We start from the raw sequence: 16,661 nt of genomic DNA on the forward strand, positions 1-16,661 counted from the left end.
TTTTTTGGGTTTATTTATATTCCCATAATACACAACAGCATTCCAGATTTAGACAGTGACACTTGGTTGACACGGTCAAAAGTGGATCCAGTGCAGCCTGTCTGCCAAACCAAGCCCCTCATCCATCAGCTGAAGTCCTTTTACTGCAGGGTCACGAAGGAATCATGGACTGTTTTTCATTCCTTTCTACCAGTGTCCCTCCTAACTCTAGAAACCAAAGCCCTCTTATGCTTGTCAGCTCCTCCTCTTCCCCACCCCCGTGAATTCAGCTCCTGGCATTCACCAGCATAAAAAGCCATGGGATTCAAAACAGAAATTCTTCAAAACAGAATTCATGGCATTAAGCAGTAAGTAGGATATTCTGATTTTATTGTACTTTACTTACTCCTACTTAGCTCTAATCCTCACTCCCTAGACAGGGGCTCGCTCTCGCTCTCGGAGAAGTCGATAGGAATTTGGCTATTGACTTCAATGGAAGGGGGATCAGATCCTCACATCTGTTGCACAGGGCATGCAACATGCAGAGAAAAAAAATAGGTGGGGAGAAGAGGGGGGAAAAAAAAAGAAAAAGAGAAAAAAAGACAAAAACCCCTCAATGATGAATTGTGAAATGATGAACAATCTCGGATCACGATTGCAAATAGCGGATGCAGGGGAGCTCTGGATCTGCAAACCCCAGGTACCATCACCAATTCCTAGACCAATTCCTCCTTTCTTAAAAGGCAACTCAAACAACTACAGGAAAAAAGAAACAAACAAATCACACAACAAAAAATAACCCTCCAGACACCGTTTTGAATACTAAATGACCAGCCAGTCTTTCAGTAAAACAGCTTTTTCCTGACACGGAATCCCTCAGCTCCCTTCCCACTTTTTCCTAATGAGGAATCCCTCAGCTTCCACCTTAGCCTTTCTCTCCCAAGGGATTCGGAGCACCGGGGGAGCAGACCAGGCAGCGACATGGGAGGAGGCGGCAGGAACCCCGGCTACAGAAGATGGAGCCGACGGCGCAGTGTGAGAAGTCAAGTACTAGTTGCTGCTCCACAGCATGAGAGGGATCCAAGATAAACAAGACCTAGATCTGGAACGTGATCCAGCCCTGCGTCACAGCCCCGCGATAGTGCACCAGGAGTCAGGATTTCTTGGCATCAACCGCACTCACAGCAATAAACAAGCCAGTTCTCTAGAGCTACAAGGGACGCAAAGGGAGTTGAGGAGGGAAGGAGGAGAAGAAAAAAAAAAGAGGCAGAATTATCTGTGCATCAGCCAAAAAACTATATAAAATGAGAATTCAAAGAAGTCACTGCCAAAACTGGAATGGGAAGGAAGAAAATGAGATACTGAAACAAATCTTACATGTTTCCTACCTGCAGAGATGCCATTCAAGAATCTGGCATCTTGGCAGAATAGTTTCTCCCCAAGATAAATGGAGAGCAGCAATGACATCTTAACAAAGAGCATCTCCAAGATTCAAATTCTGAACCTGTATCTCCTTTAACAACACCACAAATTTCAAAGTTCTCTAAAAAAATACTACAAATAAATAAATATATAACAAACTAGCTGGCTGTTGAGAATTCCTGAAGTCTGTTTGCTCTCCACATTCCATGGCGATCAGAGTAGCTACTCTCTCTCTCAATTTATACTCCGTTTCAACTCACGGTTCTTACTGTAAGCAGTGCGTTCCCCTGCAAGGAAAAATCACTTAACTTGGAAAAAGCCAGAAAAAGACTGACGAGACTGGGGGAAAAAAATAAAGCGAGGACATATTTTGCTGAAAAAATAAAGACAACAGTTGTGTCCAGACAGGGGTGAACATACAGTGCCTATAGTCTCCAATCCACCCAAGCACTTAAGCACCCGCTTAACTTTTAAGCTAAAGCAGCCCTGCAGCTTGCAGTGTATTTCAAGTCACACCGGTGCTCCCAGACGAGGCTAGATTAGTGCCCGAGCAGCGCTGGCCGAGTTGCTAGCATTTATTGACTGCACATATGGCAGGAAAAGCTTTAAAGCTGCACAGCAAGTGGCTTTCAAAACCATCAGACCTGCAAAGAGAAATCAATACAATTTGCTTCTAACTACCCAGTCAGGTTTTTATTCCTGACCCACCTTCTTGCTCCCCCATCCCACCTGATCCAGATGCCCCAGACACTGGGGTATTGGCACTGAAGGAAAACCCAGGTCAGGGCAGAGGGATGTGATGGGAACCAGAGGAGAGTGTCATGTACCACTCAAACACACTGTAAGAAGTCACCTCCTGCCACACACAGAAATTCTCACAGAATTAAATCCCTTATAATCCCATTTAACAGAAACAAGGTAGAGTACTATGCTGGTACTTAAGATATTTTAGTCTTTAAGAAAGTACATTTTGTTTAAAAAAATAAATAAATAAAGCCCTGCTTCTCTTGAAAAGAACTTGAATGGAAGAAATTTTAAACCTGAGTCAAACTTCTCTGTGAAGGCACTTTTTGTCTGCCGAGTTTTTTAAAGAAGCTAAATAGAATAAATCCTTGAATATTTTCACTCTTCCCAAACAAGATTATTTTTATAGTGGCCCATATACGTGCTACTCTAGTTCAAATGTACAAATAGACGTGCTGTGTTAATATTAAAACAACAACTGCCTGCAGTTAAGGCGTTTTCTACAAGAATATACAAACACAAGCAAAATAAAACGTACGCTGGTTCTCAAATTAAGAGCTGCTAATTGTGTTTACAACTTCTTTCCCACCGGGAAATGCTATCTGTGGTCCACCAGTCCACCTTTTCCTCTCCCCCGCAGCAAATGACCTACCAACTAAGTACCAGCTTTATGCTCAAGTTGGTCAACTGGGTTTTTGCTTAACCCACAGGCATTTTTCCTATTTCAAAGTTTCTATTAACTCCCTACTGATGTACCCTAAAAGAAGTTTTAAGGGCTTGGAAGCACATAAATAAAATAGACTTTGCTGGACCAGCACAGCCGAATGAAAGCCTTTCACCTGCAGTGGTAGTGATAAAAATTTTAGATGCAGCCGTACACATGGCCCCTCCATAGACTTAAGATAGCTGCGATTTCCAGCCATTCAGCAATCTCCTGGCCAGTGAGCTGCCTCGGTTACACCGAGACAAGCATCAAGACAGGATGGGGTTTGGGTTGGGTGTTTGGGGACTTGGTTTTCTTCTTTTTTTGGCTGTAGCAAAGCCCTCTTTAGCTGCGAGGCTGAAAGAAGCTGCTAGCCTGTACAGCGATGATAAGAAACCTGGAAGAGGAGAGGGAGATGGCAAGGAGGAAAATGGGGGAGGAGGAGTGTGACTCGATGTGGAACCCTGAAGCAGAAAAATAAAGGATTGCTTCAAAGCTAATGCTGTGTACTAAACCTTCTGCCCCTGTTTGCTCTCCAAGTCGCACACATGACTACAGACAGGCAGCACCTGCAAGGTGGGAACTCTCCGAAGACTGACCAGAGAGTTTGCTGCTTTACTGACAAGAGTTCAAGCCGCTAAAAAATGGATGAGTGCAAAACTGACCCATCCTCCATGGTGTCATATCAGCAGCGCCAGTCAGTGATGGTTATTTGTCCATTTCTAGCACCTCACCACTAACTTTGCACGGTAAAAGTTTATAAAACCAGACAAAAAAAACTCAATATGCCTGTATATTTTTTCCTTTTTTTTAGTCCCAAAGTGTTTTCCACCTCTAAATGATAAACGTACTGCTATGACAAAGTGTGTCTAACAGCAGATTCTGTTTAAAAACTTAATACAGAGGTACGGGTCATGGTTTTCGTGAAACATCCAGCAATTAACTCTTGCCATAAAGTTCATTTGGCAGAACCATCAATGCTGCTTTCTCTTAATACAGCTTTCTGCTCCCAGCCCCCACATCAGACATTAATCTGAGAGCATTTTAGGTTCTGTCTGGTCTACAGAGCCACAATAAATTAAGCAGTGCCCAGTTGCATGAATGAAATGAATACTTGTATTCATTTTAAGCACACTAACGTTAATGTAAGGGGACCTTGCAGATAACCCTAAATTTTCTAATCCCTTATGATTTCTACAGACGAGACAGGATTAAAATCCCCGTCCCCAAGATCACTCTTTCAGCAGAGCAACCTCACTACAGCCTCGCTGAGCCCTGCCCCTTTGCGTTCCAGTGGGTAGACTTTGTTCTATTCTCAACCAGTAATCCTAAAGGAGCTCACCTTGTTGGTACCAGACTCTTTTATTCCCTCTTTTCTCAGGCTTGCTCTTTTGTTGCATTTAAAGTAGTTTGCTTCCTTTCCAGAACCCATGATGCCTGAACCTTCCCGAGCAAGCACAAACTGAGGTTCAGATGCCCTGTGGTGGGTGAAACACTGGGCAATGCTCACCATCTCCCACCGCTACTGCCAGCAACAAGAAGCGGGCAGAAAGGCTACCAAAGGCATTGTGTATCTTCTTCATATAAGAAAATGTTTTCCCTCGTGAAAGAGGTCGCTATACCAAGATACAGATTTCACGAAAGGAAAAGAAAGGGATGCTGATCTCAAAAATCAAACAGATATTCTCCACATCCCTTATTACAGACATGAGGCCATTTTCACTTCAGTTCTGCTCAGATGGGATTTCTTATGCCTTTCACACGCAGAAATCCCAGCAAAAGCAGGACTTACAAAGAGACAAGAAGAAACACATCATATCCCAGGCAGCTTAAGACCAACTTTGCTAACACTCACTAAATATCCTCAGCAAAACAGCCCCGTAGCCTCTCTTGGAGAGACAAACCCTTCCCTACCATTTCCTAGGCAGACATTCAGAGCCCCAGAGCAACGTAGCGCCGACCTTTTATCCCTGCTCCCTCACGATATACAGCAGGGCTTAACACACATGGCAGAAACACTGCTTGTTTGTTGTTACAAGCAGCGCATGTATTTACAGAAGACAAACTGAACAACTTAAGGCTATTATCAGGGGATAAATCAATTTGCAGCAGACACTTTGGAAAGCAACATAAAAGTTAGTTATTTCAGAGCAAAGAAATTGAGAAAGAAAAGCTTTGACTGTGACTCTGCCTCGTCAGCTTTAACCCGTTTCCCCAAATCACATGGTTGCCCACAGCCTACTGTCGACTGGTTTCATTTCAATTTTGATTCTGTGATATCATTCTAATTCCTCGTTTCTCATAATGGTCAAAATTACCAGCAAAAGCAATGCCAATGATAAAATCATCACCCAAAACCTGGCCTTTTACACCAATGACTACATTTTGACAGAGATCTCACCTTAATTTAACACCTTTCAGACCGATGGTGAATAGCAAGTTCATTTACAGACAGTGCTATTAGATGCACATACTCCTGGTTAGGAACCATCAGATACAGGCCATTCGGATACAGCACATAAATATACAGACAGTAAATATGCTAAAGCCATGTGTCTTGAAAACATCTTCCTTAGTGATCTGATGGCTGTTACTGGCTCTTTGCAGCACCTCTACTCTTCTGCCACAAAAAACCAATTGAGAGCTATACTATAAGTGACACCAAACCCAAGCAAGACACATGTTGCTGCCCTCCAGGTTAAGAATAAAGAAAAACATTTTGTTGGACCCTCACTCTGGGTACTCACTGTTAAATCTAACAATGTCATTTAATTGCATCCCAGCCTCTCTTCTTCCTAGTGCGAAATCACACGCCTTTCAGTCAAAAAGACCAGTGTTGTGGTGACTAATGTAAAGAAAATCCCTCTCACGTGTGTGACTCTATCCCAGTATGGAGAAATCAAAAGCCACCAAATTTATCCAAATATAAACATGGGCAGCTGTGCTGAATTTGGTAAAGGAACAACTTGTCACCATCCCCACAATCAAACCCTACCCAGTGTGTCTGCAGGGAATGGTTAGAAGCAAGGTACCCAATGACCAACCTGGTGCTTGTGTACTTGGAGTTATTCACAAGAAATTGAGCACTGGTGGGATTTCAGAAATATGAAATATTAAAGAGTTGAGCAAAAGCCTTTTCTTTGACCAAAGCACAGACTTAACACAACTACCAATGTCACCAGGGAAAGCTTGAGTTCTTCACCCAGGTGGGGAAAGCAGCCAGATCTGGCCTGTCTGTCTCGGCCAGAAAGATCAGCCAACCTGCCAAAACCCTTTCCTCCTCATCCTCTCAACTTTTCCATACTCAAAACACAGCTGTAGTAACTTTTCATTGCCAACCCTCCTCATTTTTAATCTCATGATGAAAAGCCAGGCATGGAAGACTTGGAAGAATTTTTTGACTATAAGAATACCTATATAGCACTTTGATTTAATTTTTTAACACATTTTTTTCTGCACAATCTTCTTCTCCAGTCATACTTTGATACTGTCTTGGACCCATCCAGCAACTTGCCCTCTACAGCGCTCTCTAAGCCAAGTTCTATTTAAAGACCATTCCCATGAGGAAAGTGTGCTCAGCTCTGTTTTGCATATGGGCAGGATGGGGGAGAGGGACTTTTGAGTGATTTGCTCCAAAAATGAAAACGGGAAGTTTGTGGCAGAGCTGGAAATAGATGTCACATCACAGATCTCCATCGCATGCATGACCCTACGCCACCCCCAGCCTACCTCCTGCGGTGGGCTGATGCTCTGCAGAGCTGCAAAGGCCATCCCATCACCCCATGGGGCTCCAGGAAGGAGTGAAGGTCCTGATAACAGGCAGAGCCGGGGATCTGTTAGAGAAGGTAGCACACCAGCAGCGAGGGTGGCACCCACAGCCGTGGGATCAGTGATGACAAACCAGCAAAGTCTTGGGTCTACGTGCTCCAAAGGACGCAGTGCTATAGCTGTCCTGGGCATGGCAGGCTGTCCCTACTGTAGTGCAACTTCCCCACCGCTTGCTATTCTGGGATATTGTCTGCTTCTGAGGCTGGGAGAAAAATAGCTGCAAGTATAGAAGCCCATTCAGCACCGCTTCCCCTCTTCTCCTCTCGTGGGTCACAAACGTAACATGTCAGGTCACACAAAACGCTAATATTAGTGGATAAAAGTGCCTTTTTTAAAACTTCTAAATTAAACTAAATTTGCTAGGACAGGCAGGTCATTCACCTAAGTTATCCCTTGGTTTACTCCCTGTTTTAGCTATTGAAATGACTCACAGCAGTGGAGAGCCAGCATGAAGCCCAGCCAGCACAAAAAAGCCAGGTGCTGAAGAGGAGGAGCAGGGAACATGACACCTTTTCACCCATTGTTTCTCTCTCCATCCCAACCCACATCCTCTCCCACTAACTGCCCCTTCTCCCCACTGTTCTGGGGTGGATAGACGGTACTTTGGATAAAGCTGTTTCACAGGGGCATGAGGCATCCAAGGAGCTTGCCATGCCCAACAGCACCTGCAGCCTCCCAGGCACAACAACCCCGTACCCCACATCATGGTATCCAGACCCTTGGGGATGGGGAGACCCATGCTGGAGCAACAGTCTCTTTATTCAGCTGTAAGAAAAATAAAAGCAGACAAGAGTCCCAAGTCCACATTGCCAGAGGCTCATTCATGGTGAGAGGACAGGCCTTTCTCTCACATATGGCATTTATTTGTCTTTGTTTTACTACACAAAATCATAGAACGGTTGGGTTGGAAGGAACCTTACAGATCGTCCAGTTCTAACCTCCTTGCCATAGGCGGGGACACCTTCCAGTGGTCCCTCATCCAACCTGGTTTTGAACACCTCTAAAGATGGGGTGTCCACGAGTTCTCTCGGCAACCTGTGCCAGTGCCTTCCTAATATCTAATATACATTTCTTCCTAATATCTAATCTAAATCTCCCTTCCCAACAGATTAATGTCCTTCCTGTGCTGAGGACTCCAGAGCAGAACTCAGGACTCCAGGTGAGGTCTCACAAGAGCAGAGTAGAGGAGAAGAATCATCTCCCTCGACCTGTTAAAGCTAGTCTGAGCCCTCCTACTCCTCCGATGCCACCACCCTACACTTGTAGTGACTTGGTACTTTTTCAGGTCAACACAAAGAGGAGGGAACTAAACTTCTTATGTACAAGGCCAAGGCCTAAGCAAATGCTCCTAAGAAGCATTTCAGAGGGTAGAAATACAAACTTTTCTGATTTAGATCCCCTAAAATTAGGTGCGTGGCATTTCCCACACCCTGCCCCTTGGTTTTATTTCCAACTACGACCAAACTTCCCTAGAACAGCTCAAGGATGACATAGCTAATTTTTTTTTTAAAATAAGATAAATTATTATATTTAAAAATACTAACAGAGGTCAGAGGGAGGAAAGAACTGAACTTGAATTAAGTGCAGTCATCTTTTCCCTCTTCCGAGACTTTAGAGCAGTTATGAAAAATACACTGCAAATGAGAAACAGATTCATTGCTGGGAGGCTGAAGAGAAGGTGGATGGTGTGGGAAATAGGTTATTTCAAACCTTTGGGGAAACCCTCAGCAGAATGCCAACAGCTGTGGCTTCGCAGCAGTGGATTTCTGGCTGAGCTGTGGTCATAGGACCAACTCTGATTGAAGCCAGGGAAAGGGGTACATGACCACCACAGCCTGCATCTGGGCCAAGACAGAGTAAGCCCCAGGTGTTTTGGCAGATATCCCCCTCAGAGATCCTGTCCCAGGGAATAGGTGCACATGAGGTGTGCTGGGGGACAGCCACTGCAGCAGAATGAAGAGTCGCACTCTTTTTTTTCCTCCTTTCTCCATGCTGCCTCACAAAGCCCTTAGTCACACTTGATTTTTCCCGTTCCTTTTGCACAAAATACAGCATAATAACAGAATAAAACAGGGATATGGAGAACAATGAGTTCAACAGATTAATGGACAGGCGCAGCCATCTTCAGCTTTTATAGGCATCAGCCCTGAAGAGCACTCCCTTCCCCGAAGCCTTTGAAATGAGCCTCAGCAGTCCTTGGACCTCGCAGGCAGCTACCGACAAACACGCACCTTCCTTCCTCAACTAAATCCAGAAGATTCATCTTCTGGCTGTGTGCATGTCAATCTTATCATCATTATTAAAGTTTTATTGGCACAACAATGCAAACTCTAAGCACAATGCATTAACCTTGTGAAAATAACTGAAAGAAACCAGGTAATGGAAAGAGCAGGGCAAAGCTTTTCATCTCTCTCTCCCTAAAGACGGGGGAGGGGAGAGAAGCCCACAGCAGTGCTGAGTCATCACAAAAGGGATTTCCAGTCTCTCCCCTCACCCCCAAAAAACCACCCACAACTTCTTGAAGACACCTTCAAAGTCCTGTCCTCCAACCCAACTCATCAACTGAGATTCCTTCCCGTGAAAGACAACATGATTCTGTTCTACTATGGCATATTCAAAAAGAGGGAGGAAAAAAAAATACTACAATGTCCAGGAAAGTAGGAAAGGTTACACTCAGCAGACAAGGACTCCTATTTTCACCATAGCAACAAGCCTATTTATAATATGGCCTACCTGCATCAAAGAGCAGCCACAAGAAGCTAAATGTAAGTCTAGTGGTACATTCAAGCACTAAGATGAAGAAGCAGCTCACATAAGCATGTCAATGAAACACTTCCAATTACATTACATGCACAATTATTAGCATTTACTCTGAACCTTCTTTTTTTTTTATACCCAGGTAAGAGTAGCAGGGAAGGGGGTAGGGTTGCGAAAGGTTCAGGTGCAAGGGAGGATCAAAGAGGCAATCCCAGTGACTTGGCTTTTAAAAGCGGAGACTTCACCAAGAGGTTTTGCAGGAGGGGGTTGCTAAATAGGATGGGAATGGGAAGTTACTCACCAAGTGTCAGTTTGCTTTCAAATAGAGTGGGAAATATACATCGATAATCACTGCTGTAGTCCTCAATTTGCCAAAACATAGTAGATAAGGAGTCTTCAAGCTTCAAACACCTGATAAACCTCCATCTTTTTCTGAGAGAAAAGTAAGCAGCTACTGAAAATTATCAGACTAATAATCACGTTCCCAAGGGTAACGCTCCAGTGGGAGAACCCACTTGCATCCATCTCCAGGAGTATGAAATCCTCCAAGGAGCCATAACTCATATGGGGAGGACTCACCCTGATGACCACTCCATCCTATTATTTAGTGATATAAGTGGCATCCTGACTGACCTGTCTTGGTGTGATGAACACTGCTAAAATAAAAAAAAATAATTTGCTAAAGCACTCTAAGAATCCCATACTCAGTCTGCAAGTACCTGTTTGCTGGCACTTCTTTTTAAGCACCTACACGGAAGAGCAGCTGCCCGAAAAACAGCTGCCTTCAAAAGCAGTAAAGAGAAGATCGTAAAAATACTCTTTATCTGCAAGAGGAGTGGCAGTCATTTCACTCATTCAAGTAGGAAACTGAGGAGAATTGTTTAGTGGTTGGGAAGCAGACTAGAACACAAAGACTCGAACAGTCAGATGGTACATAAAAGGAAATTGAGCCATTTATTTCTGATATTTAAAATGTATATGAAAGCTTTTCTTAAGCAAGAACCTCAACATGTCATAGTAGAGGTTGGTCACATGGACCGGAAAGAGTTAAGGCCACCTCAGGTGACTCAATCACAAAGATGCCCACCAAAATTGTCACTAGGATACTGGAAAGCCCAACTTATAGCTACATAAAACCAACTCATACTTACATAAAAAATAATGCTGGTAAGAACAACATGAGAGAGCTGAATTTTCAAGTGCTTTCAGGAATCTACCTACTTAATAGGGAATTTGACCTTTTTGGGTTTTTTAAACCTGAAATAGAGAAGATATAAAAATGAACAAGAAATGGCCTACTCAGTCACCAAAAAAACCACGAAACCATAATCCCTGCCTGAAAGAGAAGGCACCAAGTATTAAGCAAACACTTTACTGTGCAAACCTTTCTTCTGCTGAAGGCATTTGAAAGGTACCCATTTTGTTCCTCAAAGCATTGCTTCATAACATCTCGCTTCCACCAGCCTCTCACAGACTTTCATGGAAGTCAGTGGGAGATACCGGGGGACTGGTGGCGAGAGCACCTCCGCGTGCTGTAATGGGGTTTCTCCACTGGTGAAGCATGTTTAACGCTACACTATATCAGAGTAACCTACAGAGCCTCCTCTCCTTCCTAAATGTCCAGCAAGAACTTGAAGAGGACAGAGAGGCCAAGCTACATCCCACTAAATGAACAACACACTCAGTCCATGCAATGAAAGAAATGGAGAACTGAGGGGAGCAACCTCTGGCTAAAGCCTTAATAATATATTTTGCTGATTTTTTTTAACTGAATGCTCCTACCTTGACTGCATGTAGAAATGGGCACCTGAAAAATCAATTCTGGATTTAATTAAGCCAATTTCATACTCTTGTGCAATTGCTAAAATCAGGCCACGTTTCCACGATGTTTATCACACGTCTGCAGTACCAGATCAGCCAGCATCTATCCAGATAGGGTGTAGGCACTCAATTATGTTCTTGTCAAATTAACAAGAGACCACGGTGTGGAGTTTATGTCAGTGGCAGGAGGCCAGTTGATACCTGATCTGGCATGAAGTCTGCCGGGACGCTTTAGGCTCCAAAAGATTTCAAAAACCAGAAACCGGTTGATAGGTTTTATACTATTTCAATACTTTACTTCCTGGGGCTGCAGCAACCTGGCTTCTTAAAACCTGATTAGCTGGTCTACTGAGGCAAAAAACAGTGTAACATTGGCTACACATCGTTTCCAGTGCTACACACAGTAAGAAAACAATATAGATGACTGATTTAAGAAAGCCTACAGAATTGCAGTCAGTTGAATATGCCAATTCCTACATCACAGCCTTAAGTAAACACAAGCTACTTGGTGTCTAGATCACGTTTGAGTACTGTTGTTCCTATTGTACAGATGGGGAAACTGAGACAAACAGCAATTAAAGGAGATGCCCGAGGTCATGTCTTAGGTCTAGCAATCAGCAGAGGAATCTGGATTCCCAACTCCTACTTATATATTTTTAACCACTAAACCACGATCCTTTCCAGTTCAAGTACAGTTTCAAGTTCAAGGATTCACAAAAAAGAAAAAAAAGCATGAGCAAGCTCGGAGAGATGTCTGTGCAGCCTGTAATGGTTCTCAAAACTCAAGTAACCCTCTGAAAAACCTAACTCTATTTTATAAACAAATAAATAAATAAATAAATCACTGCAATACAGTCTTAGCTGCAGCCTGAACATTTTTCCACCACAGAAGCAAAGTAAATACAACAACAGTGACAGTAAGTACACAGGCCGATTACAGCTTTACTTTCAAAAGAGCTTTGATTGATCTTTTTTGATAGACCTGAAATAAATTAAACTAGATTGACTCACTTGAGAATGGACTGTAATCCTCTAGTCAGATCCCGGAGAACTCAAACCAAACCAGCTGTTAATTTAGGCTTTATAAGATAAAGCATGAGAAATCCAACCTGATGTACCCCAGAGCAAAGGCTTACATCATCTCTGCAAGCAATCAACTTGCTGCTTCTTTTAGGAACTAATCAGTGCTTTCTACCATGCGGGTGCCAAACTTGTTTTCCGCCCCTCCAGCAGACTCTGCAGCTAAAGTAGGAGGAAGAAAGAAAAGAGCGAGGGACTAGAGGGTGCAGTTTAAAAGATTCAGCTGTTGACTTCATGAAACACTGCACAGGCTGTCCTGACATGTAAGTACTCCGTCAACTTCTCAGCAGTAATAGGGTCCAGCTGTGTGGTGGCTTCAGGCCTTCCCAGCCCTGTCCTTCACCAGCTGAAGAAAGCAACCTCACCAGACTGGTCACGGGCACTCACTATTTGGCTATCAGGACGGTGGTCCCACTCTTGACAATAAATCTCTATGCGATAAATGGATGCAAGAGCTTATATTCAGCTCTTTGTTCTTTAACTTCCAGGTCCACATCAGCTCCTTTCATAAAGTAAACCAACTCACCCAACATTTCTATGTCTCACCTATAAAATACAACCATCACCCCCTTAGCCTGTCCGCCCCTGGGAAGGCTGACAAGCCCTTAGGAATTCAACCACATAAACATGGCTCTCCATGCCATCTCTACCCATTCTGTTTTTCTTAGTTTAATCAAGCTCCAAGAGTTAATTTTAAAATCTCAGCTCACTTTTACATATATTAAACTGCCAGCGGACATGAAGTATGGAGGGGAAAGGAGAAGAATGGTTGAGGCAGACACAATGCATAACTTGGCTCCATTTGCCATTTTGTGTAACTTCCTGCATAACTGAAGTGAGATCCAGAAAACACTCAAAGGGAGAATAATAAATAACCAGTAGAGTAGGGAAAAAGAGACGCTTCCACATACCTTTTTTTATTCATCTATCCACAAACTATTCCTTCTGACCATCTCCGACATGGACATGCATCTACCGCAGAGGGAAACCAACAGCTTGCAGTACAGATGCTGGACTACATGGTGTCCCCTTTCCGCTCCCATTCACAGCATGTGGAACAACATCCAAGAAAGCCCAAACCTTGGGATAGATTCATTAAGCCCTTAGGCCTTGAGCTAAACAATGTCAATACCTATCTTCAGTTCAGAAGGGCACAAACATCTCTAGTTTCACCCCAGAATTAGCCTGAGCCTTTTTGATTCAAGACTTATTCCCTTGAAATTCTGGAGCTCACAGGAAAAAAAAATTAAAATGTTCGATTGACCATCTCCTTAGGGGACAAAGACACATCCACGTAGTGGTGTTTTACATTATTTCTAGGGAATCTGACTTTCTATCCAGAGACAACTTCTAAATAGGACCTTGCATACTGCTCAGGGAAGCAATTTGAAAGGAATTTAAGAAAACAAAACCTATAAAAAATTAGGTTGCTCTAATCCCAGAGCAACGAAAATTTAATTCATTCATAAAATATTATTCTGCTTTGGTTTAATTAACCCAAGTAACAAGACTGCTACAGTTGCCTTGTAGGAATCACATTTTTTCGCCAAGTGAGAGTTTGGAGGCAGTGTTTATAGCTACGCTTATGTCTGTAATCCAAAGTGGCTTGTACCATTGTATTAGAGCTACAGATCACAAACTCATAATGAATCCTTCACACAGTACCATCCAGCATTTGAGACATCGCTGCGTTATACAGATTGGCACAGGCAGCTCGTTGTGCAAGAGGAGGTTGCAAAAAAAGTTTGATGCAAACTTTATACCCTTTTATTTGTCTAGCAGCAGTGCCCAAAGGCACCACCAGAGAACAGAGTCCTTTTGTGCTAGGTACTGTACAAACAAGAGAGTGAGAAAGACTGACCCTGCCCAAAAAAAGAGATGGGAGTGAAAAAGGGAGGCGCTGAAAGGGGAAACTGTTTAAATGAGAGACCCGCGAAATGCAGCATAGATGCTAAAAATCATGTTGCCTCTCTTGAATGGGGAACAAACTGAGAGCTACCCAACACAGTAAAACAGTTTCCTGGATCTCCTCCCCAAAGACTGATCCAGGTCCCAGTTAAAACACGCATCCCTCAGAAAGCATCCCAGGAACTTCCTACAACATAACTGAGTGCTTCCACACACCAAGCCTTCCCAAGCCTCATGACTACAAAATAACAAGAGAAACAAATAAGCTGACTTTGCTCCACTGGAAAGTTGGGTCCCTCCTCTCCCCAAGGGAATAAAACTGTTTCTAGTACTGGAGGATAAAGCATCAGGTTACAGAAAGCATGGTGCTTTTAGCTACAGGAAGAGCTGCCAGCAGCTCAGACATAAAAATTGTTCATCTCGGGCTTGTGGTCAGAGTTAACATTTGGGGGTATTTCCACAGACAAACAGATAAGGAGGGAGTGTTTCCATGGCAGATTTATTCATCTGTAAAAGCTGGCTGAAGACATGGAGCTGTTTGGAGCAGTGGAGTCCCAAGGAGACGGATTAGCAGGAAAAGTGTAGATGAGGTGGCCGTGGGTGCATAACGCTAATTAAATATAGTCTGCAATTTATAAAATGGGTTTGTGTATATAAAGCTACACTTCTCACCACTAATCACAAAAGATCAAGTAAAATCACCTTCTACAGCACACAGGGGGTTATACACTTATTAATTGGAACGAACCATCAGAAGGTGTTTACTGTGCCTATAAACCGTACCCCCACTCTCGTGAAAGTGATGCTACGTCACCAGCAGACTACAGGCCTGATGCCCACAGAGCACGGCAAGCTGTAAAAAGAAAATAAAATCATCAAGCAGGAGAGAATTCCTTGCAAACAAAAGATACGTACATGCAGCAAAATTGCGTAAAACTGGCAACAAATTTCCTTTTCTTGCTGTCCCTCATTTCACATATATCAATAAGACGAATTGTTCCGTTGCTCATTTTCTCTGTAGTTTTGAGAACCCCAGGCAGATAAATGATGTCACAGTATAGCCTCCACCACGCCAGCCTTTGGGCCCAAACTACACATGGGCCACCTTAATCACTCTAGGGTGTTTGCAAGAAGTCTTGTGTCCTTTCTAGAATCATTTGTGCTTTGCCAGATGCAATTCTGTTGTGTACTAGATATAGAAAGTCTCCTCTACTCTTCAGGAAGACAGCAAGCAGAGGACAAAGCCTTCTAAAAGATGCTTATACTTATACCACAGGTTAAACTAGAAAGCATCCTTAGTTCTTTATTAAACATCACTAATAATGAATTGATAGCTTTAGTTCTCATTACAACAATAGTGTCAAGAGTCATGGAATTAGAAAGATGTACAGCAAAACACTGTCCTTCAAGAGCTAGTCTTCCACAAGGAAGGATCCTGCACAGGGTATGAGGGTGGAGGGAAGTAGTGAATGAATCTAGTATGTTAGATCTGGCTTCTTCTTTCTTTTGAATGCAAAAATTTCATCACTACTGATTTTCCCAAGATTACTGATGGGAGCTAAAAGAATTGCCATTTCTCAATTCTATCGTATAGCTGACCTTTCTTAAATAGTAAGAGATCTCAGGAGCATGATGCTAGGAAAAAAACATTAACTTTCACCTTCAAAAACAGGTTTCCAGTGCTCTGAAACACATGAAAACACAAGAGTTTTCATGCTTGGTCAATTGAAAAAGCACTAATTCTTCATTTTCCAAATCTTCATTCATCAGCCTTCAGCTGGGAAAGTCAAGGTTCGTTATTTTGTTTTCTCTCCTTCGGTACGTACTTTGTGTAGGCAATGAGAAGCAAAAACATTACTAAAAGTAAGAAATGTTCAAAGAGTCTCTTGTATTAAGAGCTAAATAACTTCTTTAATTCCTTTAATGAAATTCTTTAAAAATCATAATTATGTCCTGATTTAGTAAGATACTAGACACATACAGTATTCTGAAAGAAAGAGCTCTTTCACCAATTTCAGACTCCTCAAGAGTTTTCAAGTCAGACATGTCCTTAAGTATCTCTCCTGAAAGGAAGACTGTCAGTCTCCATCCAGTCCATGTCACGGTCAAGGGGGGGAATTTTACCTTACAGTAGTTCTCAAGCACTTTTTCTACTAATCTAGCTTAACGATCTAGCTAGCAATGGGACTTGCAAAATTAAGAACTCCAAAGCTCAGCTGAACGTTGCTGATAAAAACCACAAAACCAAGAACTCAGTTGCAAAGTAGGCTAAAGAGCACAAACTCTGAGATAAAAAGCCACTTGCATTGTAAATAACAATGATAACAGAACTACTAAAGCAGAAATCAAAACCCTATACACTTTGCATGTGGTTTTTGACAGCAAACCAACTCATTTGGTTTCCCTCTATTCGCACACC

General features: G+C 42.8%; 1 protein-coding gene across 25 annotated transcripts in view; it reads right to left on the bottom strand.

The window, feature by feature from the left end:
- TCF7L2 (transcription factor 7 like 2) overlaps positions 1-16,661 on the bottom strand; it is a 180,474-nt gene that overhangs the window by 133,894 nt on the left and 29,919 nt on the right. The window lies entirely within an intron of this gene.

This window comes from Cuculus canorus, chromosome 7, assembly GCF_017976375.1.
Source record: "Cuculus canorus isolate bCucCan1 chromosome 7, bCucCan1.pri, whole genome shotgun sequence".
Classification (NCBI taxonomy): domain Eukaryota; kingdom Metazoa; phylum Chordata; class Aves; order Cuculiformes; family Cuculidae; genus Cuculus; species Cuculus canorus.